General features: G+C 36.1%; 1 protein-coding gene and 1 long non-coding RNA gene across 2 annotated transcripts in view; one reads left to right on the forward strand and one right to left on the reverse strand.

Annotated features, from left to right (window-relative positions):
• The window catches only part of GALNTL6 (polypeptide N-acetylgalactosaminyltransferase like 6), a 1,233,993-nt gene that overhangs the window by 892,654 nt on the left and 326,834 nt on the right, over nt 1–14,505 (forward strand). The gene's annotated exons all lie outside the window — the stretch shown is intronic.
• Nucleotides 1–14,505, reverse strand: part of LOC109026434 (uncharacterized) — a 99,722-nt gene that overhangs the window by 74,268 nt on the left and 10,949 nt on the right. The gene's annotated exons all lie outside the window — the stretch shown is intronic.

Here is a 14,505-nt window from a genome sequence, read left to right on the forward strand (position 1 = left end):
CCCTACATGGTGAGCCCTAGTGATTTTAACCATTATTATTTGTAAGCTTTTGATTTGCATACAGAACACAACTTCTTCAGTGGTTTTAATGAAAACATCTTATTCTGACCATATCATAATTGTATATCTTCTGCTGAACAGCACAAAGCACAATACATGTTTGTGAAAAATCTTCATCCAAGTTTTCTTTTTTTCCAATTCAGATCTCTTTCAAACTCTTTACTTCTTTATTGTGCATTTGTTATTTGAGATGCCTTAAGGATCTTGCCTTCTACCCTAAGTGGGATTTGAAGGCATTTTATCTTTTTCTGGAGAAAAAAAATTGCTGAGTTCTTCTGAAAGACATTCTTTTGAAAACAATTTTTTCTATATTGTTCTATTGGCTTCTATTATTTATGTCCCTACTCCTTCATTTCATGTTTTACCCTGGGTGATTTCATGCCCACATGCATGCTTGTGCACCCTACTCAAAAGAGTTGATGATCACATGCAGGTTTTCTCTCCTTCTGGCCTTCTTGGTCTCTCCTCTCCCCTCATATTCAGAGTCCCAGGCCTGCCAGAGCCCAGCAATTCTCTTCTCCCTCTCCCCTCCATGCACCCCATCAAACAAGATTGGAGGCAGTGCTCATGGACACAATCAGTGCTGAAGAGAGAAAGTTGACAAAGAATAATGGAAGCAGGGAAAAAGAAGTCATGCCACATAATGCATTTTAGCCAGCTGAAAAAGTTTATGGTGCATCCTGTAGTTCAGAAAAGTGCTTTGAAAGAAAGATTTTCATTCTTGCCAGCCCGACTTACCATGATCTTCCTTTAATAAACACACAACAAAGGGTCCTGTAGGAGAAACAGCTGAGGCTGAGCTCAGTCTGTGGATAAAACAAACAGTTCAGAGACTGTCAGCAGGTGAGCTTTGTTTTTGATGTGTTTATTCTCTGAAGTGCCTGAGCTGTCAGCAACCAGGGCCCTCAACCCAGACAGCTCCCCTGCCTACCTTCCCCCAGTGTGGGGAAAGGCTATCCATAAAGCAGGGCCCTAAATGATCTTTAAGATAACTTAAAGACATACTGATGATTTTGTACAATAGCAAAATAAAATCAGGATGAATTACAAAGTTAAATGTTAAAAAATTGAGACAATAGGGTGTTTTTAAAACTGAGAAGTCAACCAAGAAATCATAAAGGTGTAGATCAATAGATTTGATATATATAATTAAAGGGAAAAAATGTAGATGAAATTGACTAGAAAAACAAATGATTGTACCGCATTGACAAGCAAAGCACTAACATTTTTATTATTAAAGGAGTTTTCACATTTGAGCAAAAAATGATGAACACTAAAAGGTTAAAAAAAGCTGGCAATTCACAAAAAAATTTAATGACAAGTAAACATATGAAAAGCATTAAACTTCACTAAAAATTAAAGAGTATAAATTACTATAATAGATACATTAAAACTCATACATTTGGTGATAAACTTTTCTAAGACAATTTATATTGTTGGCAGGGTGTGAGAGAAAAGGAGCATTCTAATCGTTTGCTGGGGAGTGAAAATTAGAGGAACATCTTGAGAAAGCAATTTGGCAAACTGGAACAACATTCTAAAAAATGTTCTTATATTTTGATTCACATCTATTTATTTATCATGAAGAAAGCAAAGATGTGTTAAAACACACACACACAAGCATAAGGATTTTCATTTGAATTCTATTTGTAATAATAAAAAGTTGCAATCATGAATGTACAAGAAAAGAGGAAGTTAAAATAGCTATGTCTTAAATACGATGAAATACCATGGAAATATTATAAATCAAGTTTTCCCACCCAGTGTCAACAGCAAAATGATATCTTAACACTCAAGGAAAAATAAAATACCTCTCAAGTAGTTATGGAAACCTCAAGCTATTTTAACTTGATCAGTTAAAATTATCCAACTATGTCTTGCTGTTTTGATTCCAAATTTATAAAAACTGATTCAAACCTGTATTGGGTAGTTTTGTGTTGTTTTGCTGTTATAATTTGCTTCTAGGGAAATAATATCTTCAATTTGGAACATGGAATAAGTTGGACCCACTTGATATGTAATTTTTAATAAAATTATTAAATCGATAATTTTTAAAGTAAACTTATATTTTATGAAAATTTATTCAAAATATCTGATTTCCCCAAATGAGTGCTAGAAGAAAAAACAAGATAAAAGCCCATATTTAGCAGTACAACCTTAGTTATGTTAAATATTTATTCAACAATTATTGAACATTCAACAAATAGTTATTGAGCTCCCATTGTATGCCAGGCACTCTTATAGGTACTGGGGATACAACTAACAAGGCCAGCACCAACTGAAATATCTGCCTTCATTGAGCCTGCAACCTAAAGAGAGAGCAAGACCCTTCTTAATAAACAAATGTGTAATATAAAAGAATTTTGGGAAGTGTTCTAGGGCAAAATAAGTCAGGGAAGAGAATTGGGGTGTATGCGGTAGGAGAAATGTGACTGAATTTTAAAACAAGTAATCAAAAATCACTTACGTGACACTTGGTCAAAGACCTAATTGTTGTATGGTTGTGAGAAAGTCAGCCTGTGGTCTGGGAAAAGCATTCCAGGCAGATGGAACGCCGCGTACACATGTCTTAGGTGAGAGTTTTCTGATGGGTTCTGTAAACGTATAGAGATTACTGCGGCTGAAGCTGAGTCAATGAAGGAAGAGGAATGGGCTCAGGTCCTTTGGAGTCCTGTAGCCCTTTGAAAGGAATTGTCCTTTTATTCTGAGTGAAATAGGAAAAGAAGATTCTGAGCTCAGTTGTGGCACAAACTCAGTGGCTTGCATTTCAAAGGAATCCCTCTGGCTTTTGGGTGAATATAAAATAAAGGGAGTCAAAATTGAATGTGTGCCGGGTGAACAAGATAGGGTTCCAGGATGATTCCAAGGGTTTTGACCTGAACAACAAAATGATAAGAGTTCTCCATTCCTGAGGAGGAGCAGGTTCGGAAGGGACTTTTTTGTGAACATATTAATGTCCAAATTTTGGCACACGAACACATTAGATTTCCAAGTAGATGTGCTGAGTGGGTAGTTACAAGTACGCAGATGGACTTCAAGGAGGCGCAGTCTGAGCTAGAGACAGGCACAAAGTCAACATACATATGGTCTTAAAGTCCATTAACATAGATGAATTTACCAAAGGATGAGTGGAGAAGACAGGACGTCCACAACTAGGCCCTTGGCCAATCCATCCAAGAGGTCAGGAAGATGAGGAGGAAGCAAAGGGGCAGGAGCAAGAGCAGCAAGGGAAACAGAAGGAAAACCAGAGCTATCCCGGAAGGCAGGAGAAGAGCACTTCAAGAGGATAGAGTGATCAACTCTGCCAGGTAACATGACAGCTAAGAGTGAATTAGGTAGGTTTAACAATCAATATTTTTCCATGTAGATTTCTGTGTAGGCATGTAGGGTTGGGTGTGTTTGTGTTTGGGTGGATGTGTAAATGGAACGCCATAAAGCAAAACATTAATAGTGGTTGAACATGTATTGTACTCTAAGAAAAAAACTTGTTACAAGTAAAATATAAGGAAATCATTAGAAAATTTATGTAAAAATGTACTATAAGTTATTTTCAGGAGCTTAGTAGATTTGATCATTGATGCCACTGTTCTTTTTAGTATACTTTAAGTTTTAGGGTACATGTGCAGAACGTGCAGGTTAGTTACGTATGTATACATGTGCCATGTTGGTATGCTGCACCCAGTATCTCGTCATTTAGCATTAGGTATATCTCCAAATGCTATCCCTCCCCACTCCCCCCACCTCACAACAGGCCCCGGTGTGTGATGTTCCCCTTTGATTTACCATTCTTTTTACATTAAGGATGCTACTTTTTTATGAAGAAAAAATAATGGAAACAATAAAAGTTCTGGTGGCCCTTGAGGTAATATGAGTGCCTTTCACCATCCTTCCTTCATTAGATCACCTCATTTTGATGTAAATGATAAAACAAGTTACCATGTGAGATTTATCTCACAGAACCTCTGTGTCTGTGCCATTTGTGAAACAAGATTGTTAAGGGGATTGAATGAGTTACATTATGTATGCTTGTACAACAAGGCCTGGAACACTGTATGCCTTGCATAACTATCACCTGTCATAATTATTTGTTAAAAAGTTCTAAATAGCAAAACATTGAAAGAGAAGCCACTGACATATAAAGTTGAGAACATAGATTTTGAGGCTAAACATGCCTGAGTGTAAATCTCAGTTTTGCCACTTGCTCTCACCAAGACCTTGAGCAGATTATATAACCTCTGGCTTAATTTCCTTACGTGCAAAATGACCATAAAATATCTATTAGACTGGGAAGTTGGAATCTTTACAGTATGCAGTATGTCTGTGTCTTAGAAGGTACACAGTGCTCCCTATCTTTAGAATTTATATTTGAAAACTTGTTGTTATGACATAAATGCATTTCAGTTAGTTTTTTTCCCCTAGGTAACTATACAAGAAATTTAATACTGTTACGTGCTGTATCGATCACTCTTCTCCAGAAAAACAAAAAGAATAAGAGAAAAACAAAAGAATAAGATGTGTGTGTGTGTGTGTGTGTGTGTGTGTGTGTTTAGAGAGAAAGAGAAAGATTTATTTTAAGGAATTGGCTCACATGATCATGGAGGCTGGCAGGTCCAAAGTCTGCAGAGTGGGCATCTAGTATGGAGACCCATGAAAGAGCCGATGTTGTGGTTCAAGTCCAAAGGCTGTCAGCTGGCAGCATTCCCTCTTGCTGCAGGAGATCAGTCTTTTATTCAACTTAGGCCTTCAACTGTTTGATGAGGCCCACCCACATATAAAGGGAAATCTGCTTTACTCAAAGGCCACTGATTTAAATATTCCTCTCACCCAAAAGCACCATCGCAGGGTACTGTGGTCACTGTGGCCCAAACATGTTGATGCATAAAATTAACTGTCACATCTTCTTTTTATCAGAAAGTAATATGAAAATAAAATATGGTCACTGAATCATAAATTTCCCTCAAGTCAGAAACCAGGGAGTCTGCCTATGCCCATTCTTCTCTCTAATTAGTCAACAAAGCCTGAACATGGTGCTCCTCAATAGATCTCAAATCCATCCCTAATCTCCAACTCTATTGTCATCGTTTTAGTTAAATCTGCCCTTCTTTCTCATCTTTACTAATGCAATAGTGTCAGCTTATCAAACTGTAGGTTTCTTTCCTGTTAGACTCAAGCTTGAGTGTAGAGAGCTGTTCCACAAGAAAAACTGAGGGACTTGACGGGTGCAGTGGCTCACGCCTGTAATCCTAGCACTTTGGGAGGCTGAGGCAGATGGATCACTTGAGGTCAGGAGTTCAAGACCAGCCTGGCCAACATGGTGAAACCCTGTCTCTACTAAAAATACAAAAAGTAGTTGAGTGTGTTTATGGTGTGCGCCTGTAATCCCAGTTACTCAGGAGGCTGAGGCAGGAGAATCACTTGAACCCGGGAGGTGGAGGTTGCAGTGAGCTGAGATTGTGCCATTGCACTCCAGCCTGGGCGACAGAGCAAGACTCCATCTCAACAACAACAACAAAAAAAAAAAAAAAAAAAAAAGGAAAAGAAAAGGAAAGAAAGGAAGGAAGGAAGGAAGGAAGGAAGGAAGGAAGGGAAAGAAAGAAAAAAGAAGGAAAGAAAAAGAAAGAATAAAAAGAAAAAAAAGAAAAGAAAAACTGAGGGACAATTAAAAATCACTCTTACCCTCTTCCCATCTCTTTCCATTTTCCTCAGTCCATCTTCCCTTTTTATCTCAGCAATTTTATTTAGATCGAGCTTTCGTGCTTCACCTACCTCTTCACTTAGTCTGAAAGAGAAGAAAACATGGCTTGGCTTTTTCTTCCAGCTCAGCATGCAGGATATTTCTAAATGTTCCATAATTTTATCTCTTAGGGGCACATCTGAGACCAACTGATTAATAATAAAAGCTGTCTTTTTTCACACACTACCCTGTGCATAAATTTGATCTTTTTACCAAGACTCCAAGTCCCCAGAGTTAAATGCTACCGCATATTTATCTAAGTGCTTAGCTCAGGGCCAGACATTTAAGAGATGCAGGTGACATTTTATCTAATTGAAGGAATAAATGGAGACATAATGGTGGGGGTAGACCAGAGCTTCAATGCCAGATACACACACATACTCACACACAAACATAACCACCCAACAAGTTCACCTTGTCTGCTGCCTAGACAGAGCCAATTTATCAAGACAGGGAAATTGCAATGGAGAAAGAGTAATTCACGCAGAGCCGGCTGTTCAGGAGACTGGAGTTTTATTATTACTCAGATCAGTCTTCCTGAGCATTCCAGGAAGTAGAGAGTGCTGATTGGTCAGGTTGGATATTGAATCATTGGGGTCAAAGTGAGGTTTTCTTGCTCTCTTCTGTTCCTGGGTGGGATTGCAGAACTGGTTGAGTCTGATATTTTGCACACCCTGCACATCCCTCAAGTGCAGGGTCTGCAAAATATCTCGAACACTGGTCTTAGGTTTTACAATAGCGATGTTATCCCCAGGAGCAATTTGAGCTTCAAACTCTTGCAGCCAGAGGCTGCATGGCCCTTAAACCATAATTTCTAATCTTGTAGCTAATTTATTAGTCTTACGATGACAGACTGGTCCCCAGGAAATAAGAGGGTTTGTTTTGGGAAAGGGATATTATTGTTTTTGTTCTAAACTATAAGTTCCTCACAAAGTTAGTTCAGCCTACATCCAGAAATGAACAAGGACAGCTTGGAGGTTAGAAGCAAGATAGAGTTGGTTAGATCAAATGTCTTTCACTGTCTCAGTTATAATTTTACAGTGGTGGTTTCACACCAAACACACACACACACACACACACACACACACACACACTCATCTGCTAATTTAGGTTCTGGTTCTGTTACTTAACTATTGGCTCTTGAGCAAGTAACATCACTGATCCTGCCTCATTTACAAAATAAGAATCATAATGATCATAATACCTACCTGACAGAGTAAGAAAGGCTTCAATACAGGCAGCCACATTTAGCCTTGCAGGCCAAGTACCACATAACTTCAGAGAGAGCCACTGGCATGGACAGATGACGATGAGAATTATGCCAAGCCACTGCAATCTGCTGGCCCTATTGGAACTAAAGGATAAATGTAAAGCATTTGGGTCATGACTTATTCAGAACAGTCTCTGAAAAAAAAAAAATATATATATATATTTAAATGTATATTTATTTATATATTTACCATATATATGGTAAATATATATATGGTAAATACCATCTATATGGTAAATATATATATGGTAAATACCATCTATATGGTAAATATATATATGGTAAATACCATCTATATGGTAAATATATATATGGTAAATACCATCTATATGGTAAATATATATATGGTAAATACCATCTATATGGTAAATATATATATGGTAAATACCATCTATATGGTAAATATATATATGGTAAATACCATCTATATGGTAAATATATATATGGTAAATACCATCTATATGGTAAATATATATATGGTAAATACCATCTATATGGTAAATATATATATGGTAAATACCATCTATATGGTAAATATATATATGGTAAATACCATCTATATGGTAAATATATATATGGTAAATACCATCTATATGGTAAATATATATATGGTAAATACCATCTATATGGTAAATATATATATGGTAAATACCATCTATATGGTAAATATATATATGGTAAATACCATCTATATGGTAAATATATATATGGTAAATACCATCTATATGGTAAATATATATATGGTAAATACCATCTATATGGTAAATATATATGGTAAATACCATCTATATGGTAAATATATATGGTAAATACCATCTATATGGTAAATATATATATGGTAAATACCATCTATATGGTAAATATATATATGGTAAATACCATCTATATGGTAAATATATATATGGTAAATACCATCTATATGGTAAATATATATATGGTAAATACCATCTATATGGTAAATATATATGGTAAATACCATCTATATGGTAAATATATATATGGTAAATACCATCTATATGGTAAATACCATCTATATGGTAAATACCATCTATATGGTAAATACCATCTATATGGTAAATACCATCTATATGGTAAATAGATACATGTGGTAAATACCATCTATATGGTAAATATATATGGTAAATACCATCTATATGGTAAATAGATACATATGGTAAATACCATCTGTATGGTAAATAGATATATATGGTAAATATCATCTATATGGTAAATAGATATATATGGTAAATACCATCTATATGGTAAATAGATATATATGGTAAATACCATCTGTATGGTAAATATATATAGCACCTTCCCTTCCTACTTCCTTCAACAAATAATGTCACTTGGGTAATATGGATTACGTATAAATACAGGTTAGATGATAATACAGCTTAATATGTAGGGTTTTCATCAGCATACTAAAGATGTGAGCCTAGACATCTAAGATTTCATATCAAAAACAGATAAAATTCATGGTGTATTAATCTTTCCAAAAAAAAGCTTGAAATTTTTCACATTCACTGTTAAATTACACTGATTTAAAAAAAACAGAGAGTTAGTTACACAAGCAGCTAAGCACCAGCCCTTTGAACACCAGTGCCATTTTGTGTCATGTTTTACTACTATATTTGTTTTAAAATAGATAAAAATGGAGGAAGGCTGCAACTGAGGGGTATGTTTTCAATTATTCATGGGTCCATGTTGCATTGGTTATTCCTCTTTTCTAAATCTGCAGCCCCTGCAGATCTTATTTGGGGTGCTGCCTCTTTCTGCTTTTCAAGGGAGTAGCATGGCCAGCCATGCAGAATCTCCAGGAAGTCAAGAAATATCATTATCAGGGTGCCTGACACACCTTACAACAAGCAGTCTGCTCCCTGCCTAGTGGCTACGTGAAGACTCTTGAACAAAGTTAGACTTTACCGTATTAAAGAAGATGACCCCAACAAATGTCAAGCAGTATGCAGCTCCATAATGTATAAGAGTATAGGAAGGTATTAATCACTATTTTCTGCTGGTCTTTTGAGTTGCTGTATTCTGAAGTTCTTTTCAATCATTGTTTCTAATCTAATAACTATTTTAATTTACAAAAGAAGCAATAAAAGAAAAGGTATTCAAATAGAAAATAGGATGAGTACCGTGGATAAAGAATTGGGAAACTCAGTTCAGGACAGAATCAATTTTTTCTGAAAACTGCCCAGCCAATGGAACCATTCAGATGAAATTACTTTGGTCACAGTTCAGTAGACTACAGACAGAACCTTTCAATCAATACATAGGCCATTTAAAATTATTTGTTTGAAACTCAGTATTCAGGAAAGCAGCAGGATAAATTGAGGGGAGTGTGGGGAAGGTCTGCTGGTGGCAATGGGTGAGCGTAAGGGCTATGCCATCTTAGAAGACTTTATGATAAACACTTGCCACTCATGCATTTTAACATGATAAAATTGTGATCCAAATATAAAATTTTGTGCGTTTAAAGGACTTGAACATTTAGGTGGACTATTGAGATTTCTGATTCTCCATAATATTTCTTTTTCCACCACTGCTAAACCTGACATTTACTCCAAAAAAAAGGAGGAAAACTAATCAAATTCTGTATAAAAGGTCAACAAAATTCATTATGATCTTCTGGTTTCAGATTTATACAGAATATCTAATGATTTCAACAAAAAAAATGGTGTATCTACTACTTGAGGCCAGGAATTATCCTTTTGGGGTCTCTACTATGATTTAGACTGTCTCTTTTATTAGGCAGAATTCGGAAAAACTCTTATGGACATTGTCCTTTATGAAGGTAGTAAGAAAAGCAACACTGGTGTATGTGGCAGCAGGGTGTGTGTGGGGATGTGCATGGGTGTATGCACACACACATGTATGTGTGGACATGCCTGCATGCATGCTTAGAAGAACCAATGTTGTTATGGTTCTGTGATCTATGTCTCTATGTTTCCATTAAGATGAGAAAGGCCAGCATAAAAGAGTGCAGGTTCTGCAAACAGCAGGCAGAGATACTAAACTAAGGGTGAAAGGAAATAAGATTTGTGACAGCATTTTGAGAAGCACAGGGTACTCTCCAAATGTAAGGAGGTGGTAGTATTGTGGTATTCTTATCACTGCTAGTATTTATAAATAACCAGAAGAAAGCAAACATATGTCTTTTATATTCAGAGACCAGTTGGTCAGGCACATATTTTTCTTACATTTCAGTGCATGATTAATGACATTCTAAAAAGTCATTCTTAGTTAACAATTCTATTTAAGTCCTGGGGATTGATTTATTTGCTACTTTTTACAATGAAAAAGATAACCAAATGGTCCTGTTTGTAGTTGTTAGATCCATTTTCAGTGACATTTTTGGATCTGCTGTTGGTGTTAAAAGGTCTTGCATACATTTGTGGACTAAATGCAAAGAACTACATATGACTTTGTGAGTTAATCCAAACAAACTAAGTACACTATGTTACTTCATGAAGTAATTGTTTAATGACAAACTGAAGTTATCGTTCTCAAATAATCATGGTATTTAGTAATTTATCTGTAGACTGGCATTCAGATGCTGTGAATGGTAATGAGAGAGATCACATGACGACCAGCTTTCCACAACTGTAGCAATTTGGCAATTTTGCTCCCGCACCCCACCCCAACAACCCCAGGGTGGGACATTTGGCAAACTCTAGAGATTTTTTTTTATTGTCATAACTAATTGGAAGAGGTGCTGGTGGTGTCTAGTCTATAGCGGCTAGAGAATGCTAGTGACCATCCTATGCACATCCTAGACAGGAAAACCCACACAACAATAGCTAGCTAGTCAGATGTCCATAGTGCCTGGGCTAAGAAGCCCTGCTGTAAGCCAATGCTTCTCAAACTGTAGCTCATGGAGCAGCAGCCGGATCCCCAAAACCCAGTCCATGATATGATGAGCTTACCGAAATGTAAATCAACTAGGTCACAGAGTAGTTCAGCTGATAGGTTTTATAATAAGGCTCTCAATGAAGGAAACAGTGTATTGAATTACATCTTGATGAAAGCTCATTATCTCCTCGATGACTGACACCCAGAGTACAACTGTTTTAAGCCAAACATTCCCAGTCGCTCCCTTGGGTGGTCTCTGCTCACTCCCATAACGCAGCCCATGATTTTTCAGAGGATAAATATATCCCTAGACCCACAGCAGACCACTTTACATTGTCACAGAGTATTTTCTGAACGCTTAACCTTCTGTTCTGTACCGCATTAAGGAAAACAAAGATTTTAAGTGGGCTTTGACTACAGTGTATGCACTTGTAAAATGAAAAAATTAGAGCAGAATTTAAAAAGTGTACAAGTCAAAAATTATTTGAAAGAGAAGTAGCCATCGCTACTGGTTTAGTAAGTCTAAGTCCGCCTAAGTCTCACTATGGAAAAGACAATTTAGTTATTTTCTCTTTAGTCACCCATAATTGTTCTACAAATTCCTTGCATAGTTGGAGTTTATGTCATTTTTCATATGCTATGTATTTTCATATATTAAAATGTGGCTGATAAATATCTGTTGATATAATTGATTACAGAATCATAGTTTTAAGTCAGCACCAAATACAAAATTTTGTGGATGCCCCTATATATTAACACTGTTAAGAATTAAATTCCTGGGCCTCACACCTACCAGTTTTAAATATCAATAACCCATTATGTGAATATATCTCTAAGTTACAAAAAATTCAGTGTCATTTAATTTTCAGTAGCCAAAATAAAGCCTTAGCCAAATTAAGCCTTAGCCAATATACTTTATACTTTTAAACACAACTTCTGAAATACTCCAGTAAGTTTAACATTGGATTTATACCAACAAAAGGGCATCATGCTAGAAAGAGTTTGCCCCTTACATATTCTATGTAATCATTGCCCCATGAGGAAAGCTATATTTGCTACACTTGACTCAAATTTGATCCTTATTAAACGGGACCCAAAGCTATTTCCCAGAGAATGGGCATCAAGTGGTCAATGTGCTAACGCAGTCCACATGAACTATAGCATATATTGGTGAAAATGAACAGTGAAAAGTTGTTAAGAATCAATAAAGATGGCAGATGAGCACCAATTGGTGGGCTGAAAAGAAAGCGGGGAAAAGGAATGCCTATTTTAGGGTTGATATACATTGGAAAATCCAGAATGAATGAAATACAATATACCGACTTGCTACTACAATTGCCAGCACTACTATGTGTATAGGATACATCGACACACAGATATTGGAAGAGAATATAAAAAGCCTTGGGAAGTAAAGGGTTTCTAAGCCATGAATAGGACTAATGCCATAAAGTGACTTACTAAATGGTATCCTGGTGACTTGAAAAATTAATACATTTTCCAAAAGTCTGAATGGACTCCCCAAAATATACTGAAAAACAGAAAAACCCTACGAGACTTTAAAGGATAAAGAAATCACAGCAAAATCTCCTTTCAGAGATTAAGGGTGTGTGTTTATGTGTGTGTCTATGTGTGTGTATAAATGTTCTACATTTTTCGTTCTAATGATTGATTTACCAGTTCAGTCACTCAGTTGTAAAAGCTTTTAAATTTATACAACTATAGTTTCAAAATTATAAATGTCGGCAACATAACTATAGTATAATATTAAGAATGTTTACTTACACTGGAAACTAGGTGGTAGAATGATTTGTTTTATATACATCTATTAAAGGTTTGGTTGGAAAAAATATATAATCTTTAGCAACTGAATAACTGCATTTCTATTGTGCAGATAATTCAGAAGAATCTACTTCATCATTATGATGATTCATGACTTTAAAAGAGTGAAGATGTTAATATTTTGTGCTAAATATACATTTCCTGATTTATATCATGTCATATCATAATTTCAAAATGAAACAAATATACACAGGAATAAATAATATTTAACCTTTAAAACAGTCATCTGGGCCTGGTGCAGTGGCTCATACCTGTAATCCCAGCACACTGGGAGGCCGAGGTGGGCAGATCACTGGAGACCAGGAGTTCAAGACCAGCCTGGGTAACACAGGGAGATCCTGTCTCTAAAAAAAAAATTAAAAAACATATGAGCCAGGTATGGTGGCATGTGCCTGTGGTCCCAGCTACTTAGGAGGCTGAGGCGGGAGGATCACTTGAGCCTGGGAGGTTGAGGCTACAATAAGCCATGATCATGCCGCTGCACTCTAGCCTGGGTGACAGGGCAAGACCCCATCTCAAAAAAACAAACAAAAAAAATCATCTGTAAATATGGAAAAACTGTCACATGTCAAAAGAATCCCATATTTGGTTTTGAAGTCAATATGCTAGGCATACCCTGAGTTTTCAAAATGGTGCATCAGAATCAGAATCTCAGGATTTAGGAGTCAGTTTATTATTTTTTTAAAATCAACTTTTAAAAAATAACAGCAATAGACCATCATCTTCCTATTGCTGCTGCAGATTCAAAGTTTTAGGAATAAGAGAATCTTCTTTAAAATATAAATTTCTACACAATTAAGGCAATCACATATGCAAAGTGTTTGTAAAAACAACTCATTGAGTTGTTGATTTAGCAACTCAATGAAACACTCTCCAATTTGCATTACATTTAAATTACAACATCACAATGGGCAAATGGCCAGAAATCTTTCTTTCGAAAGACATCAAAACGAGTTACCCTTGTAGGTTAATTTTTGTGTAATTGCTTAATAATGTATACATTTAAGTTATAGTTGAGCACAGCTTAGAAAAGAAACTAGTAGCCAAATTAGCCCTTTCTACTTTCATAAAAACCAGACATACTCAAAATGAATCGGGCCTGTCTGCACACCCAAATCTCAGAAACAAGCATGAATTTTCAAAATGCACACATAGTAAAAAACATTTTAACTAAGGACAGAAAAACCCGAGTTTTAATCCTTACCCTACCATTTATTTAGCTGGCAACCAAGAACCAATTATAATACTCCTTTAAGCCTCAGTGCTGTCATTTGTAAAATGGAGAATAAAACACTTTTATAACTTTTTGATGGAGATAATTGAAGCAATGTATATAATGCATATATCCCTATAGACGAACATTTTAAAAAAAACACTGCTTTCTCCTCTACTTTCCTTATTGCTACTAGAACACATTCTTATAAAGATTTCACAACTTCTAAATGCAGGTAGAAAATTAGAATAGCATACTTGACTCAGGACGGGTGGTGTGGCTTAATGAGAGCGTTTGCCAAATCCTTAGATATAAGATATATTTTATGTAATCTATGATTACTACAACTGTTGCCAGAAAGAGGTCTGGATCCAGACCCCAAGAGAGGGTTCTTGGGTCACGTGCAAGAAAGAATTAAGGGCGAGTCTACAAAGTGAAAGCAAGTTTATTAGGAAAGTAAAGGAATAAAAGAATGGCTACTCCACAGACAGAGCAGCCCCGAGGGCTGCTGGCTGCCCATTTTTATGGTTA

Source organism: Gorilla gorilla, chromosome 3 (assembly GCF_029281585.2).
Source record: "Gorilla gorilla gorilla isolate KB3781 chromosome 3, NHGRI_mGorGor1-v2.1_pri, whole genome shotgun sequence".
Taxonomy (NCBI): Eukaryota; Metazoa; Chordata; class Mammalia; order Primates; family Hominidae; genus Gorilla; species Gorilla gorilla.